The sequence below is a fragment of the Tympanuchus pallidicinctus genome, unplaced genomic scaffold (genome assembly GCF_026119805.1).
Source record: "Tympanuchus pallidicinctus isolate F22 unplaced genomic scaffold, pur_lepc_1.0 scaffold1, whole genome shotgun sequence".
NCBI classification, from domain to species: domain Eukaryota; kingdom Metazoa; phylum Chordata; class Aves; order Galliformes; family Phasianidae; genus Tympanuchus; species Tympanuchus pallidicinctus.
Genome location: NW_026294618.1, coordinates 98,926,382 through 98,953,591, shown reverse-complemented (window position 1 = coordinate 98,953,591; position 27,210 = coordinate 98,926,382). Strand labels below are relative to the sequence as shown.

Genomic DNA, 27,210 nt, shown 5'->3' with positions numbered 1-27,210 from the left:
GGAATGCATGTACATATCTAGATTTCTCAAATGGTAACAGATATCCAGTTAACTCATTTTTTTTCTTCCTTTAAAGATAAAGTCTCAAAAACTGACATAATGCAAACATTATGTCACCTAGTATCATCCAAGAGAAAATGTTACATGTGCGCAACACCAACAGAAATACCTTTAAACCCACACTTCATGTTGCCCTTGGTAACCAAGGCGGCATTGCTATCCTGCTGTAAATTTCTTTTTTAAGACTTCTTTAAAAACTAGAGCTTTGGCTATTTAATGCCTACTTACATACGCACAAATTACACTTAAACCGCTTTCATGCAAATAGCACTTGCATTTTCAACTACAGACATTTTATTTCTTGGTTTACGGGAAAATAAAGGCTCCTTTAGTTAGCACTCATACAGGTCACTTTATTACTGGTAGCTGAAACACATGGATGTCTCGTTTAGGGTGCAAACTGTCATGAACTGGAGGGGAAGGAGAGACAGAATGCTTAGAACCAGTGGGCAATAGGGGAAATTCCTTTCTCTTCCCAGTGCTACAGCCCAGAGAGCAGAGCATTGATAGTAGAGGGACCGTTTTTACAGTAAGATCAGAGGGCTTGTTTTTTCCTTAACCAAGTAGACACAAAAATGTCTGGTTAGCTTTTCCTCTGCTTCTTTATAGTCATTTTCAATTGTAATTCTACTGTATAGCATGAGCTCTTATATATTTGCTTGTGCTTCCCCACTGCCACAACTATAAAAATTAAAGAAAAAATTGCTTTTCTTTTATAGCTATAAACTTTCACAAGTCTCAACTATTCCTACTATTAAGATGTGCGTTGGCTTCTATGTACTTCACCAAACACCATCTGTATACATCCAAGGACAAAAATGTCCCTTTTGCTACTAATAAGTGGCCTTGTACAGCTCTTGAGTTGCTGAGGGAGTTTGGCTACACAAGAGACTAGTTCTCTTGCTCAAGAACATCCTATTGTGACAGCTGTGCTATTCCTTTCTTTTTAAAAGATAGATGCAAGTAAGAGGCAATAGAAAGATTACTGATGACTCACATAAACAACCTAATAGTGTTTAATAGATTAACACATGCTTTTAGAAGAGAGCACTGCTGTATAGTACTCACTAGTATTCTCACTCTGATTCTCTCACCTATGGCACGTGCAAGACATTATAATAACACACAATAATGTAAGATCTAACCTCAGCAACACATGCATCTTTTTTCCAGAAGTTTTCTGAATACAGCCTGCACCGCTCATGTCAGCATCTTTTCGTGGCACAGACAGCCTAAATGACTGAATGCCACTGAGTTTTATTTTGCTTCTGTTGTGCTTCCATAAAACATTACCCAATAGGAATAACAGCAATCAGAGCAACTGAAAGTCACAGTCATTCTGGGGAAGTTCTTCAAGTTCTGGGTATAATAGTGTGTTTCCTGCATATGCACAACACATGCACAGAAAGGCATCATCTTGGCCTTTCACTGCTGCACTAATGGGGATAAGAAGATTACTATGCTGGCATTAACAGATGGAAAAATGGGAAATCTGACCAAAATTTGGTTCTGATTTTAACATTCTGAAGTTTGAGTTTAGTTTTACATTTACAGAGACGCTGGTGCTCTGGTTAGCTGGAAGGTTTCATCTAATAAAAAAAGCTTAAAAACTATGAAGGAAACTAAGATCTGGAACAGGATGCTGACAGCTGCAGTACAAACAGTGTGCAGAAAAAAAAGTAGACTGAAACTGCAATTCTAGAGTTTTAATGGCATATTTATTCTCACCTTGAAGAGAGGAGAATTAGTGGGCATGGCCTGAGAAATGCTAAAAGTAAAATCAGAGTTTTACTTGCATTCCAAAATAACCAGTCCAAATATTTTAATTCCCTTTCTTCACACAGTAAAAACACTTTTAACTGACATATTTTTGAGCACTCAGTTCCCTCTCTCCAGTCTATCTGGGATGCTTATTTATAACTAAGGCATGAGAGAATAAAAAATAAAGTACAAGCAGAAGAGAAGTCTGAGTAGGTTTTGGTGGAGTAACTGAGTCTTATTCAAGAAACTCAAACATCAGATCATTTGAAAACTTATCAGCATTCAAAATATGTTAATTACTGTTCTTGCACAGTGTTTTTTGCTTCCCCAGAAAGACCATCTTTAAACTGTCCGATTGATCTTTAAATAGGTATAGAGCAAAAGCTTCCACTAATGCAATTTCACAGCTGTTTTCAAAACTATTGAACTGCAGACCCTACATATTAGATAACTGATGTGTGAACCTCACATTTTCGTAATCTCTCTTCAGAGAAAACATATTAGTAGGTAAATTTAGTTAAACTGTACGATTAGAATATGAAAAAGCAACTTATTTCACGGAGTATGGAAGACTTCATATGCAACATTAGCAACTCAACTTCAGCATTAGATCCCCACATACTTCATGCTGTACGTGTTGGAAATAATCTATATGCTTCAATCAAAAACTCCTCAAGCTGCATTGTGTGCAATTCTCATCATAGTGTATTGTGATAACCTGATATATACAAATTATCAAATTGTATGTATCAAAGAGCAAACTGTAGATCTGAAGTTATTGGTGCTTCAATGTGTAGTTCTCAGGTATTACTGTTATATGTATATAAACTAAATCAACCATGATTTTTGAATATCCTCAGACTCTTTCTTTCTCCAACACTTTTAATGTGGCATTACATTGTTAGTCTGAACAAAAATCATGAATATACAAACTCCTGAAATCCACTCAATTTGCATTTTCAGCTACATAAAGGGTTTTTCCTCATCATTTATTTTTATTTCAGTTAGTCCATAATGTTCAGCACGCTTAATATTAAAGAAGAAAACATAAAATAGCTGGTTCACCACACTTCCCAGTGGTACGGTGGCAACTGTGGAGAAATCTTTACATCAGCATTCTTTGGCATGTTAACTAATCGTAAATCCTCATTCATTAAAAGGAGATTTGTGAATTATATGCTGTAAAATTGACATGCGACAAAATAATTAAAATATGAGGTTTGAAAATAATGAAATTAAAAGCAAAATTGGGAATATAGTGTCTGAGCTAATTGCAACACATAGAACATACGGATTAGTCAGTAACATGAATTGCTTTAGTGCATCTTGTTATCTAAACATCAGGCATTGTCCAGCCCCAGGTAAATATTAGAGGATTTACAAATAAGTTATTCATATACTAAAAAAAAAAAGTATTCTAAGAAAATCATGATTCTAGACATTGTCAATGTTGACAAAACAGCATTCAGCTGGCCGTCAGTATACCGTAATTCTTTGATTTCACAATAATTGGGTAAAGGGATTTTGTATTTGGCAACTCAGACATCAGCAATGATGCACCAAAAACTCTTAGCTGAATATTGCCTTGGCCACACTGTGCTTCCCAAAGTAGTTCTCAGCTTCCCTAAGCTGACCAAATACATGAAGGAGAAAACAGTAAAACCAAAATGAAACAGCCCATCCACCCAATCAACTTCCTTCGACAAATTTTCTTCTCCTCCTCCATCTCTCCATCACTCACCACCCTCTCACCGATCACCTCCAAAACCCAGAGGTTATGACCATCACTCCTTTCATGCAAGATACGGGGTTTGTTATACTGATATGCTCTTATGCTCAACACCAGAAAGTTCCATTAACTCCCTTGCTTATGTCAGTGTCAGCAATGAAAGTATCAAATGAGGTCAGCCCTGGGATCAGTCCCTGTACAAGTTGAATTTTAGCTGTCCCCTGGACTTGATGCCCTTGATAATTCTGCCTCACTGCCATATCAACCTCTATCTCTTTAATTCTCTGCTCATGCAATTTAACCAGTCAACTGACACATAGCATCTGACTCTTTCTTGGAATTTAAACAAACCTGATTTGTAGGAAGTCTACCAATATTGTAAAGTGATAGCTTAGACTGCTCTACTCACATCTTCTGTCCAGCTGTAAATTAAATCTCCCAGGCACAGCTCTGCAGTTTAACTACAGTTAGTGTCCTCTAAATCAGATAGATTCTTCCTCCCACAGAAAACCTTTTCAAGTTGTGTAACCATGCCTACCTTGCTAGTGAGAGAGAAAGCCTGCTACGTAGTTTCCTCAGTGATCTGGTTAAACACATGCCTGTTGTGCTTCAATATGCAGTTCACTGGGTTACTGAATGACCGAGGTAAGAAGAGGATCTCCCTTTCTTTTTGCAAGGTATTACTGTCTGCTGAGTAATATGAGAACAATACTTCATGTAAGCAACCTCCTAGCTAATGTGCTGATTAGTGCAGATGCTTTGACATATCTTTGTGCTGCATTTCTTCCTTTCCTTCTCATGCTCCAATACACCACCAGCAGCATCACTTGCTATCTTTCCCCCTGAACAACACTTCTTTCTAGCATCACAAACTTATCAGAAGCCTTTGACATCTTCTAGCAAAGAAAGATGGTTGGATGCCTCCTTTTTTTAAACGTTGTAAAAAGCACCAGAAAAAGAACAGTTAGTCATGGAGATAAAGCACAAGGGAGAATAAGGAGAAATGAAATGTAAACACTTTGCTCAAGTGGAGGCACACACAGGAAAAGTGCTCCCACTGAGAAATTCCAAAGGAGGCTCTGATCCTGAAATTCAATGGCCTCAGTTGAAATGATGTCATCTCCACATGAGCAGATACCCACTGTTCTTGCCTCAAAATGAGCTTTAAGTATCTGAACGAGGAGCACCCACCCTTTTGTTATAATTCTTATCATTATATTCACTGCCAAAACTTCTGAACTAACAAGGGAACACAGCTACACTTGTTCTGAAAGCATTTGCACTGCACAACCACTGACATAAAACAAAGTATTTGGCATTTAGGGAAGTGAATGCTGTAGTTCTAAGCAACAGCTTGTTCAGCACAATGATTAGCTAAAAGACAAAAAGTCATGAACCATCAGTACCGAGATACAAGGCTTGAAAGGGACATCAACTAACTGTAATATTGATATTTCAAAAGGTGTAGCTTTAAACAAAAAGCCAACGATTTTTTTCCTTAGAGACACTAGGAAATACTGTGTTCATGTAATTATACAGTATGTACAGCAAGGCAGATTTAAACTCACAGCACCTCTTTAAGGGACAGATTCCCTCCCTGACTTCACTGCTGCTATAAACATATTAATGGCAAGGGGCCATTCCTACACTCTCTCCTTGTCTGTGGTCAACACATCTGTCCTGAAAAACAGGCTGCTCTGTGCCAACAAAACTCTGAAGGTATTCTTTAAGCAGTCATGCATGATTGAGCCTTTGTCTCCAATCTGATCTGGATTTCACAAAAGGAGCAGGGGTTACTGGTGAACAGCAAGCTGGACATAGGCAACAACATAAGCAGCTTGATTTTCAGATACGTTAAAAAAAAAAAAAACAAACGAACACCACACAGAGTTACTGCATGAAAAAACAAACAAACAAACAAACAAAAACAACCAAAACAGAAGTTAAGCAGTTAGGAAGAGTTCTAAGTACCCAAATATAACTTTTTCTTGATTGCCTGCCAAAAAAAGCAGTATTTGCAGTATTACTGATCCAGTTGTATTCTAAGGTATCTTTTTCCTATCTTTCTGGCAACTGATTCAATTCTGCAGTTCTAGTTCAACAGCATACACTGGTTCCTGAAAAGCCATGTCTATATCAGATGATTCATTTTCTGCAGATAAGGCACAATAAGAGCACCCACCAACAAACCACACACACTCTGGCAAGTGTAATGCCTACATTTAAGAGTTTAGCACTATGAAAAGCTATTGGTTTTCAACACAGGTGCAGACTCAGTTTCTCCACAGAGAATTCATAGAAAAAGACTGTTCATTTTAGGTTTGCTTGGATTCAAATGCTACCAAGGAACATGTCCTCCTGTACTAATTGATGGTGTGGGACTTTGGATGGAACAAAACCGTCTTTGTGGTCTGTATTTAGAGTGTACTGAAAAAATAATTGACAGGATGCTTGGCTTGAGGTTAAGGGTAAACGCAAAACAAGTAGAAATTCTGGCATTGCCTCTCATAACTATTTTGTCACTATTTGGATTTTTACCATGACTGTAACCACCCACAAATAAAACTGTTTACCAGAAGTACATCAAACAGACCTTATCAGAAAAATCAGAGGGACTGCTTCAGCTGTAGACAATGTTACCTATCTAAAAGGCTCAGATTTATGAGGCAGAAACATTGCTCCAGGCAGCTTTCAAGAATAGGTACAGGAGGCGGAGATAACAGAGAGGAGGGTGTCGCATTGTGGTTAAAGGTTATAAAGCTGCATTTACACCACGCTCTTCAATAGCTCCAAAATTAACTTCGATATTTCAGGAAAGGACAACTACAAAAATCATCAGTGTGGCAAAGACAAGGGGAAAACTTTCTTCCCTTCCTCCCAGTGAAACTCCTCTGAACAGAGAAAACAGACAGTTTGTACAGAAGTAACAGAAAAAAAAAAAGTTTCATTTGCAGAGGCTTCAGTTTCAAAGTGGGCTGTGGGAGAGGGTGAGCTGTATGAAATTGAGCGTCCTTCCCAGGCATGTACTGCCACAGTACCATTCTCACCTCCTAAAGCCTGTGAAAGGAAGTTACTGAAGACTCAAGTGTTTTTCTCCCGGCAGTGGGTGGCCTACTCCCTAAATCCAGCTGCCTTTCTGTAAGAGAAAGCTGAAACCATCTTTGTGCTCACTAGCTGCATGCTATTATGCAGATCATATCAAACAAATGTCCTTTGGTGAGTTTTCTTCGATGATGTCTCCAAGCTACACCCATCCCATCACAAACCACCACAGGCATACCCCTACATCAAGCAAACATCCCCTCACAAGGTGCTGACGTGAGAATATGCAGCAACTTTAAGCCTCCTGCTGTGTGCTGGTAGGTCCCAAACTGGAAGACTTGCACCCTTCTGCTCACTGCTAGCATTGATTTGGTTTCACAGCTTCCCCTCTTATTTCTGTACCAGGGAAAGCAGTTAACAAAAGTCCTCATCAACATTTTTAATATTGTATATGCTCTCCCAATGCACTCTCATTTCCATGCGTTTCTCTTCAATGAAGAGCCTAAATACACGAGAGAATTTCTGTACTGCTACATACTTATGACATACATCTTGACAGGTGCTCAGTTATAACCCTTCACCTCTGGCTTTTTCAATAGCCCAGAATTGATCACAGTTTACACCCTTACATCTCAGGAAGGTCTGATCCTTTCAGTAAAGAGAACAGCATCTCCATCAAAAAGCCAGCACACCAGCATTTACTTTTTCAGATGATTTCTTTATCATTTACTTAATAATACAACAGAGTCAGTGCACAGGCTTCTTCTGCTCCTCCTAACGTCCATCTCCCAGCACAGCAGTTCTGCAGCAATTAAGTGGAAATAGCTCATTATTTAGTGATAACTTGTTTTAGTTGTGTTAGCTTTTATGTGCTGATAATCTAAAATGGGTACGGTGTGAACAAATGCTGTGCCTCCATCTGTGACTGTACACACCTGATTTAAAGAAGGGTGCCTAAATCAGGATTTAGGGGGCTAATTGGAGATACTTTCTTTCTAAAACGGCAGTGCTAAAAAGCTGCCATTTCACTTTAATTAGCACCAGACTTTTTAGCAATTCTACAAGTGCAATTACCCATTATTCATTCAAATATAAATCGGAATGAGCTCAGTACCTAGAGATGTCAATTTAGACACAAAGGGAAAAACAAAGTGTTTTTATTTGGGCATCTAATCCTTGGGAACAGCAGCTGGTGGCCAGGTATTGCCAGAGCTTCATTTAGATACTGAAGTAGCATTTGAGCTCTTTTGAAAATTAGATATTTAGTGGAAATCTGTAAGAATTCAGTTCAGCAGGAATTATCATCTCTGTTGGGAAGGGCATTTGTTTTACTAGATAAAATAGCAATCATTCCGCTGTTTTTCTCAGCAAGAAATCCCACATTCCATGAATTTATAAGCACGTGGCCAAATTGTGTGCTTTAACTTCTCCTTGTTTGCTTGGCGAAAGAAACCAACAAGGTCTGCAATGGAGCAAAGAAAAAAAAAAAGCTTGCTAGTTTAAAATAAAATAAATGCTTAAAAATTTAATATTTTAAAATAAAATACAAACTGTAGGCATTTCAAGTTAGTTAGCTACCCAGAATTCAGTAACAGAAACATTTGCTTGAAGGGAATAACCTCAGATATTCTGGAAGGCTGTTAATTCAGCAGGAGCAGACATCTGAAGACTAAGAGCATCAGCTGAAAGAAAGCCCTACATAAAGCCCAGGCTGTTTTGTAAAATTGTTTCTACTCTAGTGATACTATTGGAATAGTACTTTAGTTATTGCTGCTAAGGTCTTAAGCATATTGAGCAGTTTCCTCTGAGAAACTTATTCAACATCTGTGAATGGACCACTTATATATGGCATAAACAGCAAGTAAATATTGATTTATTGGCATAGCAGGTTCTCAAATAGAGCATTTCAACTGTGTATATTTAACTCTGATTTATCTACTACCCTGTGGGAGGAGTAAGGGGGCACAGTTCACGCAATTGAAGAAAAATATCATTTAGTCCATGCTGCTTCTGAAAAAAAGCTTGTATTTTACAACCGCTGCAAATAATCAACGCAATTCACTGCTGAAAATTTATCATCACATGTTTTCTAGCAGCAAGCTTTAATTATCCTGAACACGAGGCTGACAATGCTCTGCTCATACCTAACACCTTTTTGTGGAGACATTGTCTACCCTATTAAATAAGAATTTCACTTCTTTAGGTCAGTACATAACCCTTAAGGAACAAAACTGCCAACGCTTAGCACTTTATGGAGTTTCATATGCTATTTACTGTTTCTTCTTAAGGCCATAAGCCTGAGAATATTACACTACCACCCACACATACAAGCATATCTTTCCTTTTAATTATGTTTATTTCCCTAGAGATTACGGATATGCCTGAAACTGTAAACTATGTGCATGCTAGAAAAAGAAAAAAAATCACAACCCAATATCTGTGTAGTCCCAGGATCTTTTTTACATGCTTTTCATGATTTTTGAGGACAGGTACAGGAAAAGACTTTGGCTTGGGAACATTTCTAATAGATAAGGTTTACCACCTTGCAACTTATGCAGCAGCTCTGACTCACTTGTTGCAGCCCATCTGCCATGATTGTGGTCAAAAGAAGTAAACAGCAGAGCAGAGAACGCACTAGTAATGCAATAGGCAGAAAGTCACACTATGCTGCTGGTGACCTTGAAGCAACGCCTATGCATGGAAGAACTGGAAGCCTAAAAATGACCGGCATGTTACACTGATGCACCACAAAATGCCTTTCTGGGGGATACATATTAACACACCAATGTTTCCTTAACATTCTAGTAGGCAGCATGAAATCAAATGAACTCCAAGCTCTGAGGCTGGACACACAGCCTAATAAAATAATCATTTGTGCTGATATTTCCTAATGAAGGTGCCATTACGACCACTGCCTCAGCTTGCTGCTGCTTTTTTTTTTTTTTTTCCTTCCCCTGGTGCAATAAAACCATGGTAGAGTTGGCCTTTGTTTTACATTTATTGCAAAATAAAAGATTTGTTTTCACACCCCTTTTTTTTTTTTTTTTTTTTTTTTTGGCAGTAGAACATATTTTGAATCCCCCCCCCATTCCTTTTTTTAAAGCTAGATCCTTTAACAAGCTAGCAATTTTAGTGAGGAGAGGAACATTAACTATTTGAATAAATACAAACCATGAAAGAAGTGAAAAATGATTTTTCCTCATCTCAGAAGCTGCAGATAATCTCATATCTGTGGGAGGTGCTGACTGCCCAACTGTTTGACTAAACATGTTACTTAAAAGATTCCTAAAAAATAAATTCAGAACATCCAGGTTCTCCACTACCCTAGCCATCAAAATTATTTGCATGCTGAACACAGTGCAGCTCATATATTCTCACTCACTTCATTACAAGATACAAGGCTAACACAAAGCAGACAGAAAATCATGAACAGTTCTACAGTGCTCCTATGATGCAGGAAGAGTATGAATGGCCAAGAAAGCTGAGCTCACCATTTGTACAACTCCACCATTCTGAATTGTTACATTTACAGTCACTATGTAAAACCAAGATAAACCTGTTCTTTTTCCTTTTGAGATGATCCCTGAAAAATAAATATCAGCAGCTTCAGTATATGATTAGTGACCCCCAAATTCTAAGCCAAAAATAAAGTAAGAATACATGTCTTTGTAAACAAATTACACTGATGAATAAATGGCATCTTCATTAATACCACCAAAGACAAAATTTGGACCTAAGAAAGCTAATCAATCTCATCTACTCTGCTGTTCTCATACTGCTTATTAGTGCATGGATTTTTCCCCCCATACATCAATTACTACCTGATACCTCCTTCCTCCCCCCTCCCCCCCAGTGAAAATTTAACACATAGCAACTTTCCACTGAAAATAATCATGTTTGCCTGTCAACCCAAAAGCACAGTCACTACAAATGACAGCGCTATCTGCATGCTCTGCCCTCATCAAAGGACCTTCTGATTGTACAGCAGAGATAGTAACAATCAGAAAAAGGTCAACACAGCTTCAAAGAAATAAACAAGCAACAACAAAAATAACCATCGCCAGTCCACAAACTGGGACTGCACAAAGAAACAGGATCAGCTTTTATGATTTTTTGACAGCCATATGCATCTGAGGTGCTGTACCTTAGGAGTGACACACAGTGCATGTTGGATAGGTGTGACACTGCAGCTCCTGGCCTGCACTGTATGCCCTTGCTCTGGTTTAAGCTTTCTATTTCAACAGGACCAACTGAGGATAACACCAGCACCGTAGGCATAACCACTGCCTTCAGATCTTGCTAAAGGCTTTGGTGGCAGGGACATACAATGGTCACAGAGGAGGTCCTGCCACCAACTACGTGGCTCCATTCCTCCAAAGCCCCACTGGAAGGACACCAACGAACAACTAGGGGCAGATGAAATTATAGCTGCCAATTCATCCTGATAAGATCAGAAGTGCTAACATATCATCTTTTTGCTGTTTCTCTTTCTCAGCGATATTTTCACGTATGAAGTAGTAAAATTAGGCCACAACTAGAACTCATGTTGTATGAAACTCCATTATTACTTGAACCGTGCAAGCAGCAGCCATTCTAGTCCAAAAGTGTTTGGATGAGCAAAAAAAAAATCCACCCCTCCCCACCCCCCCCATACATTCATGATCTTTATTATTTTTACTTTTTAACTTAAATTTATCCCAGGCACATAGCAGACCCAGACACCATCAGGTCTAACGCTTTCAGCCAAAGATATCAACTAAAACCTAATTAAATCTTTACAGAAAAGAACTAAGTTCAGGACTTCAGCTAGGTTTGGGGAGGATAAGTTGTGTTTGTTTTGTGGCAGGAAAAATTAAATATTTGTAGGTGCTTTTAAGTTTAAGCAAAAGCTATAAGTCTTCTCTTATATGTCAGCTAACAGTTAAGTTCCAGGTCTGGTGCTCTACTCAAATATTTGGAAGGATTATACTTCTGTGTGTTACTTCCTAATCTGGCCATTATGGCAACTAATTTATTTGTATGTAATTTAATTATCTTTAGCTGTTCTGCATCCTTGGTGCTCTCCAAATACCCCAGCTATTTAATTTTCTTTTCGCTTTACTCCTGCATTTGGATGACTGCTCTTTACAAAGACTGCTGGCACAGAAACGTTGTTTAACTTGTATCATCCACAGGCAGAGTTATTATTTTATTTCAGTGCATTGTTTGGACAAGGAGGCAAACTGCAGGACTTGGAACTTTGGTATTTAGTGCTAAGGGGTCATATAGAGAAGTTATTGCTATCTCGATGCAAATGAAGCCACCCTCTTATTGTTTTCCCCCCTTCTGTTGATTCTTATTCCTTCATCGCATACAATTCACAGAGCAGAGAGCTCCCTGATCTTCGCAAATCAGCCTTTAACTCATTTATTTTTGTTCTAAAATCCTTTCAGACTATGATTGGGGCATTAAAAATGAGAAAGGATCAACTGCCCTTTCTGCTGCCATGCGAGTTTCACAGCTGAGCTCTATGGAGGCTAGATTTTATCCACACCAGCAATACTGATGCTGCTGTACTTGTAAAAGCATAATATAAGAAGTGGCATTTGGATAACAGAGGAATCTCATGCCAAGCCCTTGCCTTTAGGGCAAGTTCATATATTTGTGTGTTAGAGGAAAAGTGTTCCCCACATCGTCCCTCTCCACATTTTTTTAAAATCTGAATTATTAATTTTGAGAATAGAACAACAAATTTACTTATTAAACAACAGATGTCAAAGTTTGCTGCTGACAGACCATGTGTTGTGATTCAACCTAACAGGCAGCTAAGCACCTCATAGTTGTTCACACACTCAGTTGCATTCCTTTCCATTTTTTAATGATTTTTACCAAGTTTCTTTTCCACCGAGTTTCATCCTAACAGATCATGTACGTCCCCATACCTGCATTGTCAAAACTGAGCTCTGCCACTCTGATGAGCTCTGAGCTTAGATGTCATTTTCCCAATCTGAAAAAGTATTCAAGCACAAGAGAAAGCTGAACTAAAAACGTAGGAAGGAAGGCGGTGGGACATAAGAGTTAAGCTGCGTCTGGTAGACTGTCTAATAGTACAAGCGATGCTGGTATCTATGGACAGAGAAAGATAACAAGCGTAAGCAGACAGCCTTTTCTGCTGTCACCTAAGACTGCAAAGTGCTGCAGGAGCCTGAAGTTACAAGAAGGATTTACTTTTTGGCAACAGAAAATCAGTGAAGTCGATACTTCATCCTGATCCAGGGGCTCACTGACATCTATGACACCTTGCCACAGGTCCCTTCCATTTCAGTAGCTCACACAACAGCTTTGTACCATAAATCTCCCACAGTAACATAACCCATAGGAAGGAAAACCGTTTCCACAAGATGTATTGTGTTTTCAGAAACCTCACCAAAAAACAAAGCAAGCAAGCAGACAAAATATTAAGCAAAAAAAAAAAAAAAAAAAAGAAATAGACAACAAAGAAGGAAATAAACCAAAACAAGCCTCCTTAGCATAAAAATAAACAGTATCTCAGAATCAAGAAAATGCCAGAACTGATTCCAGCAATGCAACCTCAGTGTGGTTTCTTTTTATCATGATGTATAAGCTGTCCTTAAATGCAAGAGAAAGCATTAGTTATTTCTGATAGAAAATACCTAAAACTACAACATATATCTGCAATTTCTCAGAAACACACAATGACATGTAACCTTTTTACTATGCATGTATACTTGAAACATCTTCTGGGATTTAGATGTACATTTGGGAACCTTGGGTATCAACTACTGCAAGTAGACTTAAATACATCCTGGAAGGCGTACGTTGGATCGCTTGGTGTTGTCCCTCACTCTGAAGTCAGTGAGCAGACACCCAGCCAACTAAAACATCTCAATGTCAAGTACGGATTGATTCTATTCTCTAATGATTTATCCCACACTCCTCAGCAATACCATCAGCCCATCTTGAAGAGCAGATCTGTGAATGGAATCTGCTCTAAAAACAAGCCTGTTTTTGTCCAACTCTTGAGCTGGAAAGCAGAGATGCGTCAGCAAAATTCTGCTTTTGACGAAGTAAATTGTGAGCAAGGCAATATGAGAAGATTAAATATAAATTACATGCTGCTGAAAAAATAATATTTGCTCCAATATTGCAGGTCACCACAGTTTCCTTGCATATGTCCAGAGCAGGGAGCAATTTCTTGGTGACATGCCTCAAGAATTATTGCCTCAAGAATTATTGCCTCAGAGCTGCTCATCTTACCATGGCTCCTCTCACTTCCCTGCTAAGAGCTCACACCCAATCATGAAACACCAGTTGTTTTATAATTAAAATGAAGACTTTCTTTCCCCAACTTTGTTTGGCCATAGACCTTTCTGCATACTTACAACTGAAACCTCAGATATAAAAAGAACAGCAAACTCCACCTCAGCAAAGACACCCTTGTTATACACAATTGAGGGTGGTAGCATCCAGTTCCCTGTTTACATTTCACTAACTACCTTGTAAGCCCATTTATGTTTTTATATAGCAAACAGACATTCCTACATATTGCACGATATGGAATGCCTGGATTTTGATGCAGGTACCAGCATACATCAGCAGAAGACTGGTAGCAGCATCAGTTTCTGCAAGGAGGAGCTGGGGCTGCTATGCACTTCAACTTCTGAAGGTTGCAAAAGAAAGTTGGCACTGGTTTTTATGCAGTTATTTGGGAATACTTAAAATACCCCAGGGCACATTTAAGAGGTATTACTAGCAAGTGCTAATTTCACATAAAAATGAAATGTTTTTCAAGGGGAAAAAATAACATAGCATCAGTTGGGTAATGTTTGGCAACAAAAAGATAATAGACTAAACAATCACCTTTTGCTCTTCAGCTGTCTTCAGTAACTCCTAATGATGAAAATAACCAAATAAGATCAGCCCAACTAAGGTGATTTCTACTTACATAGTTTTCTGTTAAATACTGAGAATATCATTATCTACCAAGGTACAGCTTAACTATACCTTCCCCTTTTCTTTGGCCACGTCACAGTATGTTACTAGGGAATACCTAATGGCAAAAGCACTGCTCAAGGGTTGAGCAGGACGCCCAGCCTTGGCTGTGCTGAAGAGCTGACTGGCTGCCTTTTTATCACTACCCATACACTGACTTGTGGCTGGCTGCCCCACAACAGAGGAGTCAACAGAAGCTCCTAACAGTATATCCTCAATTATCTTCTTATGCTTCCAAAGGAACTGCCCAGATAGATGTCTCAGATGGTCACATGAGGTTCAAGTAGGACTGTATTTCTCCTGTGTCCTCGCTGACTCCCATTCACAATTCAACTCATTATGCAGTCCTTCAACAGTGAGGACCTGGAGAATCAACCCTTACACAAGGCATACTTAGTCGAAGTTTGCTACCATTTACTCACACCATGAAAGCAATGGTATTTCACTATTGCTGAGTTCAAAAATTAAATGAGTTACGAGTAATGCTAATGTAACTGAAATCAGTTTTTTTTCTACCTCTTCCCTTCCCCAGTTTTCCCCACTGCATGTGAGAGCCCCCTTTCTTTAGAGCCCTTCCTACAGGCTTGCGGATCATGGTGAGTAGCAGACAATGCAGAATTGTCTGTGACCACGCTGTTAGGAAACTGTCAAATTAGCAAAGTTAAGATGATAGGTTGTGATAAACTGAATGCTTAGAGTATTACGTGCCTGAATCATGCAGTGCTGCATATCACTGCAAATCTATTTCACGAAACCTCTAACTGGGCAATTTCATCCATATAAGATGCTACAAAATACGCCTCTACGTGTCAAACAGTTTCCTCTCATTTTCAGCATCTATAAAACATATGGGGTTTATGCTGCGAGATCCTTCGTAAATCATGCTGTAATACCTATTGGCTGTACTTAGCTGTAGACAAGCCTTCAGCTGATGTCAGTTGTTGCAGCTGTCTTGACATCAGAGCCAAAATTATTTACAGCAACTGAACACCTCCCCTACCATGCTCAGCAATTACAAAGGTAGGCAAATGAGATGTGGTTTTACTTTAGCAAGACTTGTAACCAGAACTCTATCTCAAGCAAGTAAGGCTAGACAGACACTCAAATTTTAGTCCTTGTTTTTAATCAGCTTTCAAAGAGCAGATTCTTAGATACCAAAGAGTTAACTTCAACCCTCCTGCTTTGCCAAACACAAACCTAAAGTAAAGTCTTTGGCAATAACATGTATAAATATATGTATAAGTATATTCAAAAAGATTTACCATTTGTCTCCCCTCCAAAGAGAGGAAAAGGCAACAGCTATTACCAGGTACATTTAGGATAAGCTTAAATCATCTCACTATCTTCCCTCTGCGGTCGATGGGGAGCACCAAAGAGTATCGTGGTTTATGCCACCTGACAAGAGAAAGTTCAGCTGGCTCCTACCAAGGACAGAGGAGAATGACTTCTGCTCCGTAACCACAACAGGTCTCCAAGTGCCTGTTTCCTTTTCTTCGGAAGGATTCAGTACAAGCAGAGACTCCACAGCAAAGCACAGCATTTTCCCAGCTTAGCAGGTTCCCTGCTGTGCATTTGGCTCAGGTACAAGATGGGGATGTGATCCTCAGCCTGCATCCCACATGGAGCTAAGCTCCTTCTAGACTGCAGATATACTGGACCACTGGGGTTCAGAAAGTTTAATTTGGATCTACTCCTCTGTGTCCTTCTGAAACCTTTCATTATCCTTTCCCATACACCAATTAGAGAATAACTGCCAAAAGGTAATACATGAATTTCAGTTCTTTTCCATAGGTTTAAATCCCTTAATTAAAAGAATAGCTCTAACTTCCAAAATACTGCTTCCACATTTTTAATTTTATCATAAGGTTTGTAATTAGAGCTTTGCATTAAGAAGCAGCTCTAGAAAAAGCTCAGCTGTAGACAGCCCTCACAATATTCATCTTTGTATAGCTGCACTGCATGTAAAACACACAATGAAGATTTTTGAAGTTTTCATACTATAGTTTTGGAACAAGACAACCCAATAAAACACTGGGGAAAAAAAAAAGTATGAAGTATATTAGAACAGGCTGATACCAAAATAACGCCAACCTTCCCTACCTGCAGGAAGCAAAAGACATCACAGGGTTAAACTTATATTTTATCTAATCTTATTACGCATCCCACACACCAGAACTTATTTGACATGAAAGAGGATAGATAGATATAAATATAGTACATGAAGTACAGTATTAATTTTAGTACAGACAAATTATGTTAAATACTGTCAACATCCAGTCTGGCACGACTGTTACACAGCTACAACATTTGGGTAAAAAAAAAAAAAAAAAAAAAAAGGAGTTCAGATGGTCTCATTTGTCTCTTGCAAACGGGTCATTTAAAATTAAATTCTGTACTAACCCCACCTTAGGCTTTTGGGTACCTCAGTCAGAGGATGTTATTTCTGAAAGCACTTACGCAATATTTCAAAGCAATTTTGTCATGGCATCGTGGGCGCAGCATCAAGAAGTGCCACTGCCCCATGGAGCTCCTTGCAAGAGTGCAAGAGCTCCTTTGGAGATGTCTGCACCACAGCACCTACCAAGAACATCACCTCCTCCTGTGCAGTGCTGCTTTCAGGGAGTATTTTCAGTTTAGGTGCTTTTTAGTTTTGTCTCTGCTTTAACAACAGTTCTCAGATCTTAACAATTTCTTTCATTTAAAGGAGGAAAATAAAACAACAACAAAGACCAGAAAGCCCAATTTCCTATTTATTTTTAGTGCCACTTAATGTGTATCCTGCTAAGCCAACAATCATCACAGCATGAGCTGACTAGAAGCAGCAGCAGGTATCTGCCTGGCTAGCTAGCAGGGATCAGATTGGATGGGAGGAAAAAAGACTAGGCTTACAATGCAAACAGAGGATATTAATTTTGCTCCCCTTAAGACTTTCAGTACCCTAAGCTCACATGACAGGGGCCTTTTCCTCAGGTCATGAAAGACCACTAAACCCCCCAAAGCTATCTTGTGTTCTGCAATCAAGACTACACAAGACCCATCTTCTAACAGCTGTGCTTGTAGCAGGCATGATTTGGTATCATCTAGAAGATGCAACACAGAACTTCTGGTCCCCAGCAGGAGCAGCTTCTCCTGAGCAACGGCAGGATGGGAAGTATGCATCAAAGCCCTGTATTCTACAGCAATGGCTCCACATGCAGCTTGCATCTGTTTGTCTGTGTACCAGGTAAGTTGCCAAGCCAACACTCAGAGTTGAGGCTTGGACTGATACCTGATGCACAAACATTACCATAAAACAATTTCTTTTAGAGGTATCTGCCTACAAACCTACATATATCAACTTGAAACTGAGGTCAGCTCTCTATTCAAAGGTAAGTGTAAACTTAGGCGGAAAAAAAAAAAAATAAAAAAATCCCACATTCAAGTTGCAACAGCATTTCCAAGTTTTCCCAACAAAAGGAATCTTGTTTTATTATACCTTTGTATAGTGTGGAATGGTTGGCTAGAAAATCATACTGATAAGTATTTGTAGTATAAGCTAGGCTTCCAGTGAGGCACCTTCCAGCCAAAGTAATACACTTGCAAATGTCTTACTACTAAGGACTTTGGAGTGGAGTTTTGGATGTAGGACTTAAGAAATCTAGATCTTGGAGTCAAAATCCATGTTTTATTTTGCTTAAGTTTCTCAGCAAGGAGTAAGAAGTAAAAACAATCTTTCCTAGTATAGTTTTTTTCTAAACATAATTTAAGGCCAATTTTACTGATCCATTTTTTCTTCCCTCACTATTCTACTAAGAGACTTTCAAGTTACCAATAAGCAGCAAACAAGATTCAGAGGAAGAACACAAAAAACCACACACTTTTACTTATAGTTGAAAGTATCATTTCTCTCAAAAGTACATGCTAGCAGCTGTTTAGGCATGGATCTACTTGCTAATAAAAAAATCACAAGTTATTTTTCAAAAAAGTCAGAATACAGAACTTGAACAAAGTCAAGAGATTCTAACGTTAATTTCTCCTCAGAACTCATTAATAAGGTAAATATCTTATGCAATAAATTATGCAGATCCAAAGTAGTATCTTCTTCATTTCATTCCAGAAGAGAGTTATTCTTTCATAAAAAAAAATAAATAAAAAAAGCAGTAGGGAGCAACTATGCAACCTCTTTGTGTTCAACAGGACTCCTGAACTTTCCCTCTAGGTTTACATCAAGCAATACTGTTATTGCCACCAACATTCCTGCACTGCAAACAATGCAGCATGATATACACACTGCAGTTAAATACTACAACTCTAATAGACTGCCTGGATGGTTTTCTAGCAAAAGAATAAAAGCATCTCCTGCTATTGCAAGTCTCAGCACCGTACATTGCTTTCACCTTGATAAGTCACTCACTGTGTGGTGTGACTTCACTAGCAGCCAGGACACACCGCTGCCTCGTGCTCAGCTTGCTCCAGGATTCCCATATCCCTTTCCAAGGGGCTGCTCTCCTTAAGTCTCCTCTCATCCCCAAGTCTGTATGCACCTACAAGCTTGGTTCTGTGAGCCTGACTCATCAGCCAATTGTTCACCAATTGTACAATGTTTTTGTTTTCTATGCTGGGCATTTTGTCCAGAAGGATACTGGAAGAAACAGTAACAAAAGCATTGCTGTAATTCAAAAAAGAAAACATGAAGCGACTTCCCTTGGTCAGCTAGGTGGTAAACCTTGTCATAAAAAGAAATTAAATTTGTTAAACAGGACTTTCCCCTCATGAACCCATGTTGGCTGTGACCAGTGACTGCATCATATTTTGAGTGTTTTTCAATAACTCCCAGAATAACATTTCTCCATAATTTTGCCAGGCACTGAAGAAGTGAGACTGACAGGTCTGTAATTACCAGGGCCTTCTTACTTGCCCTTCTTGGAAGCTGAGACAATATTTGTCAGTTTCTGGTCAACTGGGACCTCTCCAGATTCATAAAACAATTGAAAAATAATTAACAGAGGTCTTGTGATGACATCAGCCCGTTCTATGAGTACCCTGGGATGAATCCTATTTGGCTCCTCAGACTTATGTGCAAGATCTGCTTCTCCAGTTGGATGCATAATTTCAAAATTGGCTGGGAGTTCATTGTTAACACAGTCATGGTCCTCAACTCAGAGCTCCACGGGTTGCAGAGCCCATTATTGGTGGGGAAGACAGATAAGAATGCATTAAATGTTTCTACTTCATCTGCATCCCAGTTTGTGAGATGACTGTTCTCAACAAATAACAGATCAACATTAAGTCTGATCCTCCTTTTGCTATTAACTTTTTTTTTTTTTTAAATCCCTTTTTATTGTCCCCTAAAATACTGACCAGCTTCAACTCTAATTGAGTTTTGGCTGCGTGAATTTTCTCCCTACAATGGTGAACAGCATCACTGCTGACCTCCAATATCATATGACACTGCTTCCACTGATCACACCTTTCTCCTTCTAAGCTCTAGAAAAAGACCACAGCTCAGCCAAGCCAATCTTCTGCTCTGATCCACATGGAAACTTCAGACATTTGGAAGTGCCTGTACTTTTAAGAAGTGGTACTTAAGAGGTCAGCACTGATGGACCCCATCACCTTCAACAGCAGTTTGCTGGGGCACCTCACCAACTAGTTCCTGGAGCTTCCTGAAGCTCACTCACCCCATATACATTTCAAGGCATTCCTGCTCTTCTGCCCACCTCTGCTCTGATTTTTATGCTTCTGCACCTGTGCCGCTATAGCATTGTAGGAAGCAAGCCCAGAAAGCTCTGTGGAGTGGGGAGAAGATAATCATAATAACAGTAAAAAGATCCAAACACCAACACTTTTTTAAACCTAGCATACTAAAACAACTCAATAGGGAAGGGCATATCCTTTAAGTAACCTGCGGTGAATTGGGTGCAGGCACAAGAGCAGGAGCCCAGTAATGCAACAGGTGGCAGAGGACCTCGTAATCACAGCTCATTAACAAGCTGTAACTTGACCCAGTACAATAACCCACCCACAAAGAAAGCATAGGCTTGCTCTTACTGTTAATGGAAAACAACAACTTCAACTGAGGCTTTGGGGCACACACCTGAGGCTCTGTGCTGATGGTCTTGAAAGAGACTATGATTTCCCTATAGAGTTTATGATCTTTATTATACAACAGTCCAGTACAGACACTGAACAAGTGTAATAAAGCAGATAAAGCATGAAGAAAATGCTAGAACAAGCATGTGGCATCTCACAGACCTGAATTCCTAACATGGGACTAGTAGAAAGTTACAGCCTTGCATATTTGCCAGAGCAAGCATATAATCTCCAGACACACAATTAAGTCTTTCCAATGTAAATAAGCACCTTGGGACAAAACACAACAAAGAAACCACAGCTTAAAAGTACATTTACAAATTACAAAAGTAACTCTTACAGAAGCATGCAGTGGGCTTGCAGCTGGCTAACTTAATTGCCAGATACCAAGTCCAAGGAGGCCAGAACAGGACTTTGCATTTTAGTAAATAAAAAGAGAAGCTTGAGTTTGCACCTACCAGAAAGCTCTTGCAACAAACTGCAACCATCAGAAATACCTGCACTGAGAAAATAGTAGCTGAGACTCTTTTGTCTTCCCTCAAAAAATTTAAAGAGGCCCAGGTGTGTCCCAAGCAGGCCAGCAGGCAGGTGGTAGCAATCAAAAGCACCTCTAGTTCTGCTGATGTTTTGAATAATGGGTAGAATTAGGGCCTTCACAACCCTACTTTTCTCTTTGCTTGTTTTCACATATTTTCCCTTAGGATAAAGCTATCATCTGCCCTAGCAAAAGCCATGCAGTTAACCAGGCTGGACATCAATCAGATGGGTTAGCAATTGCTCACCCCAGTGCATCAGGAGAATGCAGGATGAAAGGGAGATACGTGAGACCATCTTAAATCATTTGCCCTTTATTTTAATAACAGCACATAACGCTCTAACGGGATGGAAAGTACCACAACAATGGCGGTACAACAATGAAAGTCTCAGGCTACAATAAATAAGAAACCCAAATGCAGCAGCTACAGAAATGAAGGAAGAAAAAGTTTCTTACCTTGGAAGGCCTCTGGCAGGCAGCAACAGACCCCCTCATCTCCACTGCTAACACTGAAATGAGGTCTGGGAAGGGGTGGATCCTGGCTCCACCCCCTCTGGTCACCCAGCTGCTTTGCATAATTGCATGCACCTGTGCTCCCCTGGGTTGGCCCTGCCTTCTCATCAGGTGCTCAATCAATGGTTCAGGCTGTGACTCAGCATTTCTGCTACACAGTCTAACACCTAGAACTTGCACTGAAAGCAAAATACAGGAGCAAAGAAATTCATGGAGCCCTTTCACTTTTCTCTCTCTCTCTCTCTCTCTTTTTTTTTTTAATTAAGTGATAAAGAAGTGAATCTCCAGCCTCTCCTTGTCCACTCAGAAGGCAGTCTGCCCTCAAAAGCCTCAGATTAACCCCTAGTTTGCCAGGAAGCTGAATAAGAGCATTGACATTATCAACCCCCACATTTTGCAAAACTGTTGACAGGATTATCAAGAGCAAAGGGACACTTCTCAGTGCCAAGGCATATGCAAGGATGCGGCACACAACCCAGCAAACTGACAGCAAGATTTGCTGCATCTGTCAAACTACTGTAGCAGGACCTATTTTGCACAGCTCCAGTCACAGCATGACACCTAATGTCAAAAAGCATCTGAAACCCTTCGTCAGTCACAAGAGTCAGCCTGTCTGAGAGGCGTGTGCCAACTCATAGGCAAGGAAAAGAAAGGACAGCAAGTTAAGTTTCCTGGATGGAGAATCCCAAGTTCATCCCAGGATATCAGGTCCAACAATGGCTTGGTGAAAGCCATAGAAACTTTACATATTCATTGGCTTGCTGATGAAGTGGAAAAAATACATCACTGCTGTGGCCTTATTGTTTGGCTAAATTCATTCACACATGCATTCCTCCTTGAGCCATGAGTGTACATTCTGTTCAAATTTTATATGGCAGCTCTGGATGAAAGCTTTCTGGGCATTGTCATGCTTGCACACTGCTTAGAACATAGCTCAGCCATGGTGACAAGTTCTAGCTGTCAGTATGAAAACCCAGAGCACAGAAGCCACAACATCCCCAAAGTATTCAGAGACATGAACAAAACCCTTTCACAGAGACAACATTAAACAGAAGGTATGAAAGCGGGAGGAATAACCTGCACTCCTTGAAGACCATAGCAGTTCCTCCCTGGAGAATGCAGTGTTGAATAAAAGAGAACATGGGACTCTAACAGCTTGGCCAGGGTGGGCAGCTGAACAGTAGCTCCAGCTCAGTTGAGAGATGGAAGTATGCTGCTCTTAGGAGATGACTTACCTCATACTGTGAGGGCAGTAACTCTCCCCTCCTTCTCTGGCTTGGAGAGTTTGATCCATTGGTCCATTTGATAGATGTTGCAAACTGCACATAATGATCTCCAAAATGCATCGCATAGCTTCATTTCAGGGAGGTTGTGAGGAAAATAGGAGGGAAAAGATACAAAATAATTAGAATTACAGAATCCTTAGAGTTAGAAGGAACCTTTAAAGGTTATCTAGTCCAATTCCCCTGCAATTAACAGGGACACACATGGGTACATCAGGTTGCCCAGGGCCTGATCCAATCTCGCCTTGAATATATTGCACCTTTGCAACAAGTTCTGCTTTCATGAAAATCAATTAGGCACAGATTTTCTGTATTAGCATTCATTTCTATTGCCTTATCTCTTCTGAGACTGCTTGGTCACAAGTACTGATCTCCTCCAACATGAGCACAGCCATTGGAAACTTTCCACTGAAAGGAAACCTTTGATATCTCACAAAAGTGCCTGAAAACACTGGTAGTCAAACTGAATTGTTTCTGTTGAAAATGTAACCTCTCTGGAAATATAAAATATCTGAAAAAAAACCCAAAACTTTGGGGTTCATTGGTTTTGCAATGAGAAAATTTTAGGCAGATAAAGGTGGCAAGTAAGTGTTTTCCTCTTATACTACTTTCCTCCAGAGGGACAAAATGGGCCAGTAGTGCAACCAAAAGCAGCCTTTGGGTGATGCTAGGCAATGTGAGGAGAAATGTCTTGCTGGGACATCATAGCCCACCCAGAACCCCTGCCTGGTTTGTGTGAGGCAAGCAGTGGCACTGCTGCACTGAAAAACCTGCCTGCATCCAGTTACTTCTGATCTCCATCACTGCCAGTTCTGGCCTCTGACTTGCCAGGTATGGGAAGTCGTTGGGGAGGGGAGAGGCAAAGTGAGTTTAATTGAAAGAGTGTAAGGTTGTATCTGCCTCTTGTCTTCAGGTACAGAAAAACGGAGGTATAAAGGTGTAGCCACAATCTTCAATGAGAGGGACAGCAAAGATATAACAATACTTCTCCATCAAAGGTAGCAATAAAGAGTGATTGTAGAAAGCGTCAAACAAAATCATTGTAAGCAGATTTCCCTCTCCTCTCTTTCTTTTTTTCCCCCTAATTTACATGCTAAGTGGGATTTGACATAAGGAAACATTTTCACACATTAGTTTCAGAGCAAAAGTTTCATTTCATCCCCTGAAGTAGAATACTGATTGCTTAAACCACATATTTTCTAATACATGCCCCAGCTTCAGGCCAACTAAATTTTCACAGGCATCACTCCAGTGTCTCTCAATTTTCGTTCTCACTTTTCTCACTCTCCCTATTTTTGCCTTTGGGAATCTGAGTACTGCTAGCATTGCTTCTGGGATTTATCATCTATATTTGAAGATGCATTTGTAAATCTAACAAGCTTGTTTAGAACAAGAAATTCTCAGAAGTTGATTGCAGAAGATAATACTACAACAGATATGAGAGTCAATTTAGAATCTATTTTATGTTCATCTCAATTCCACGTTATGAAAAGAAGACAAGCTTGTTTTGCTTGGACTTCCAGATGCTCACTGGGATATTTCACTATTACATATTGTTTGGGCCAAGAGCTGGAGAAGGTTACAATGGCTAGGCACTGAATAACCCTGGAAAAGGAGGTTTCCAGCTGGCAAGAATGGAGAAGGTAGCTTTTTTTAAAAAAAATTGAGAGGTCAGACATCTGTCATAGGTAAATGGAGGGGATGCAACGATTCTACTGTCCTGTATTAGTGGTTTTCAAAATCACATATACTGAAGCTTCTTTAGCTACACAAAATCTCACAAGACTCCTAATATCTTGTGTTTGATAAATATAGGAAGTGCAAGACAGACTTGCATGTGAGCCATGCAAAGTCATGATTACCTAGCTAAATAATTTCTGGCTCTGAGGATCAGAAAAGCCTAGAGAACACAGGGCGTCAGGGATACCTTAACCTTCCAGGTTACAGGAGAAGGCCTCTTTATCAGGGAGCATAGTGATAGGATAAGGGATAATGGTTTTAAATTAAGAGAGGAGAGATTCAGATTAGATACTAGGAAGAAATTCCTTACTCAGAGGGCAGTGAGACCCTGGCACTGCTCCCAGAGCTGAGGGTTGGCGGCCCAGGTTGGGTAAAGCCCTGGGCAGCCTGATCTGATGGGGGGCAACCCTGCTTATGGCTGGGGAGGTTGCAATGAAGTGATCTTTGAGGTCCCTTCCCACCTGAATCATCCAGTAACTCTATGAAGTCAGATCACAAATTTCCTAAAGCAGTTTTTGAAGCTCCCGTAAAAGGAACAGGAATTGGTCTAAACCCCTGAAAGCAGGGGAACCTCAGTTTGTGTGCTGCACCCGCAGAATGGGAAGTCTTAATAAAACAGTATTTTTCTTTTTGCAATACATTCACTGAAAAAATAAGGTATATAATCATAAATGAAGTCCTGCTACACCTCACTCTGCCAGGTGAGACAAAAGCCCCAAAGCTCTCACAAAAATTAAAGCAAGACAAACTGCGCTTCAAATCCCCAGAAAACAAAACAAAAAAAAAACATTTGAACTGAGAAAGGTAATTCATTTCAATCCTATTGTGCTGCAGCACCAGGTATTCATGTTCCAATGGAAAATGGTGGTACATAACATCAGCACAGGATAGGACCCCCCAGCAACACAAACAATAGCCTGCAGTAACTGTATGGCTGCCTGTTATTGCATCGTGTTTACCAAATTTTATCATGTTGGTGCACTTGAAAGTTTAATATACAATGGTTTAAGTGCAGCGGCCCCAATTTAACTTTATATATCCTTTCCACGCTTGAAAATGCACTTCCCACTTGCCTTTCCTTCTTCATAGGACTTAAACATAGAAATGTAGATTTAAGGAGCTACATCCTAAATGTCCAGCTAAAACTGTTCGTTGAGAATAGAGAACTATCCTGGTTTGCATTTGTATGCTCTCTCATAGCCTCCTATTACACAAGCATCATTTCAAAGCACTCTGAACATATCTGTTGTATCAGGCTTTTCTATGCTATAAGAAGAAACACTTTATTATTTTTCCTTGCCTCTCCCATTGAAGTTACACCAGGGTTTGGAGATATATGGCTATTGTTTCTAGAACAGAGCCTGCAAAACTGCTGCATGTAAGTTACTTCAAGCAGCTGATCATACACCATTGTTCATAATGCACTGCCATGTATAAAAGGAGCTGTGTGTTCAGTAAACTAGTGGATATTTTATATCTTCTGACTCCTTTGTTCCTTCACAACTCTTCCAGTGAGCTAAATTTAAAGGTATTTCACACTAAAAGGACTACACAGCAAAAAACACATATAATAATAAAGCTGCTACAGCAGTCGTCATAGCTCACTATTAGTTATTTTAAAATACTGTTAATTACTTAGGCATTAAGATCAGTTTAGCGCCTCTGCATTACCTACTATGAAACCCATTAGCAGCTGGGCATTTGATGTTGCTGTTTTGCAGTTTTATTAAGAAGCTCTTTCTTAATGCTTTTAGTTAGCTATACAATCCCTTTGAACTCTGTTACTTGTCCCTTTTAGCCAACAGATGGTAAACACCACATCACTTGTATTTTTAAATACCTGAGTCACTGGACCACACTTTGTCTTCTCCCACAGGACAGCTGATGACAGATTGCAAGCCGAAAGATTCCTTGGATGGCGCCTTCTCTTGGTGTGAACGAAGCCACGGGACTCACATGTGGGAAAACAGCCCTGGCAACAAATCTTTGCACTTAGCACAGCATCAGAGTGGAAAGCCCTTGAGCAGAGGGGGTGCTTTAGGAGTGCAGCAGTGAGCAAAGTCCATTAGATGGCATGATCCTGAACACAGCTAAGCAGTGTGCGTGCTCCTCGTTGCCACATGTGAGATCACTGACATTAACACCTTTGGAGGGAGGCAATCATTATTATTCATTTTACAAGTAGTGCACTAAAGAAGAAAGAGAGATCTTTGCAGATGCAGTCATTGGGGCAGCTACTGACTACAGATGTTGTGTCCTGAACTACAAAATTATCATCGCTATTATCCCCAGATTTTGATTAGTCATACGAATAATTGCAAAGGAATCTGTAATCAGCTGCATAAATGATGTTACAAGAAATGTAGGAAATGAAGACAGTAGAGCTTTTGAGTTGGCTTTGCAAATACTATTTGTTTAGTTAAACTGCCATGAAAATTCATGATAAAGAAGTTCATGGAAATTTGCCAGCTGTATCTTGGGCT

General features: G+C 39.7%; 1 protein-coding gene across 1 annotated transcript in view; it reads right to left on the bottom strand.

Moving 5' to 3' along the window:
• The window catches only part of FSHR (follicle stimulating hormone receptor), a 213,135-nt gene extending 186,210 nt beyond the window's left edge, over positions 1-26,925 (bottom strand). Inside the window, exons 1-2 of the mRNA XM_052698362.1 lie at positions 26,568-26,925; positions 22,940-23,057 (exon numbers count right to left, since the gene is read on the bottom strand). The gene's annotated coding sequence lies outside the window, so the exon portion shown is untranslated. The remainder of the gene's footprint in view (positions 1-22,939; positions 23,058-26,567) is intronic.
• Positions 26,926-27,210: the final 285 nt, after the last annotated feature.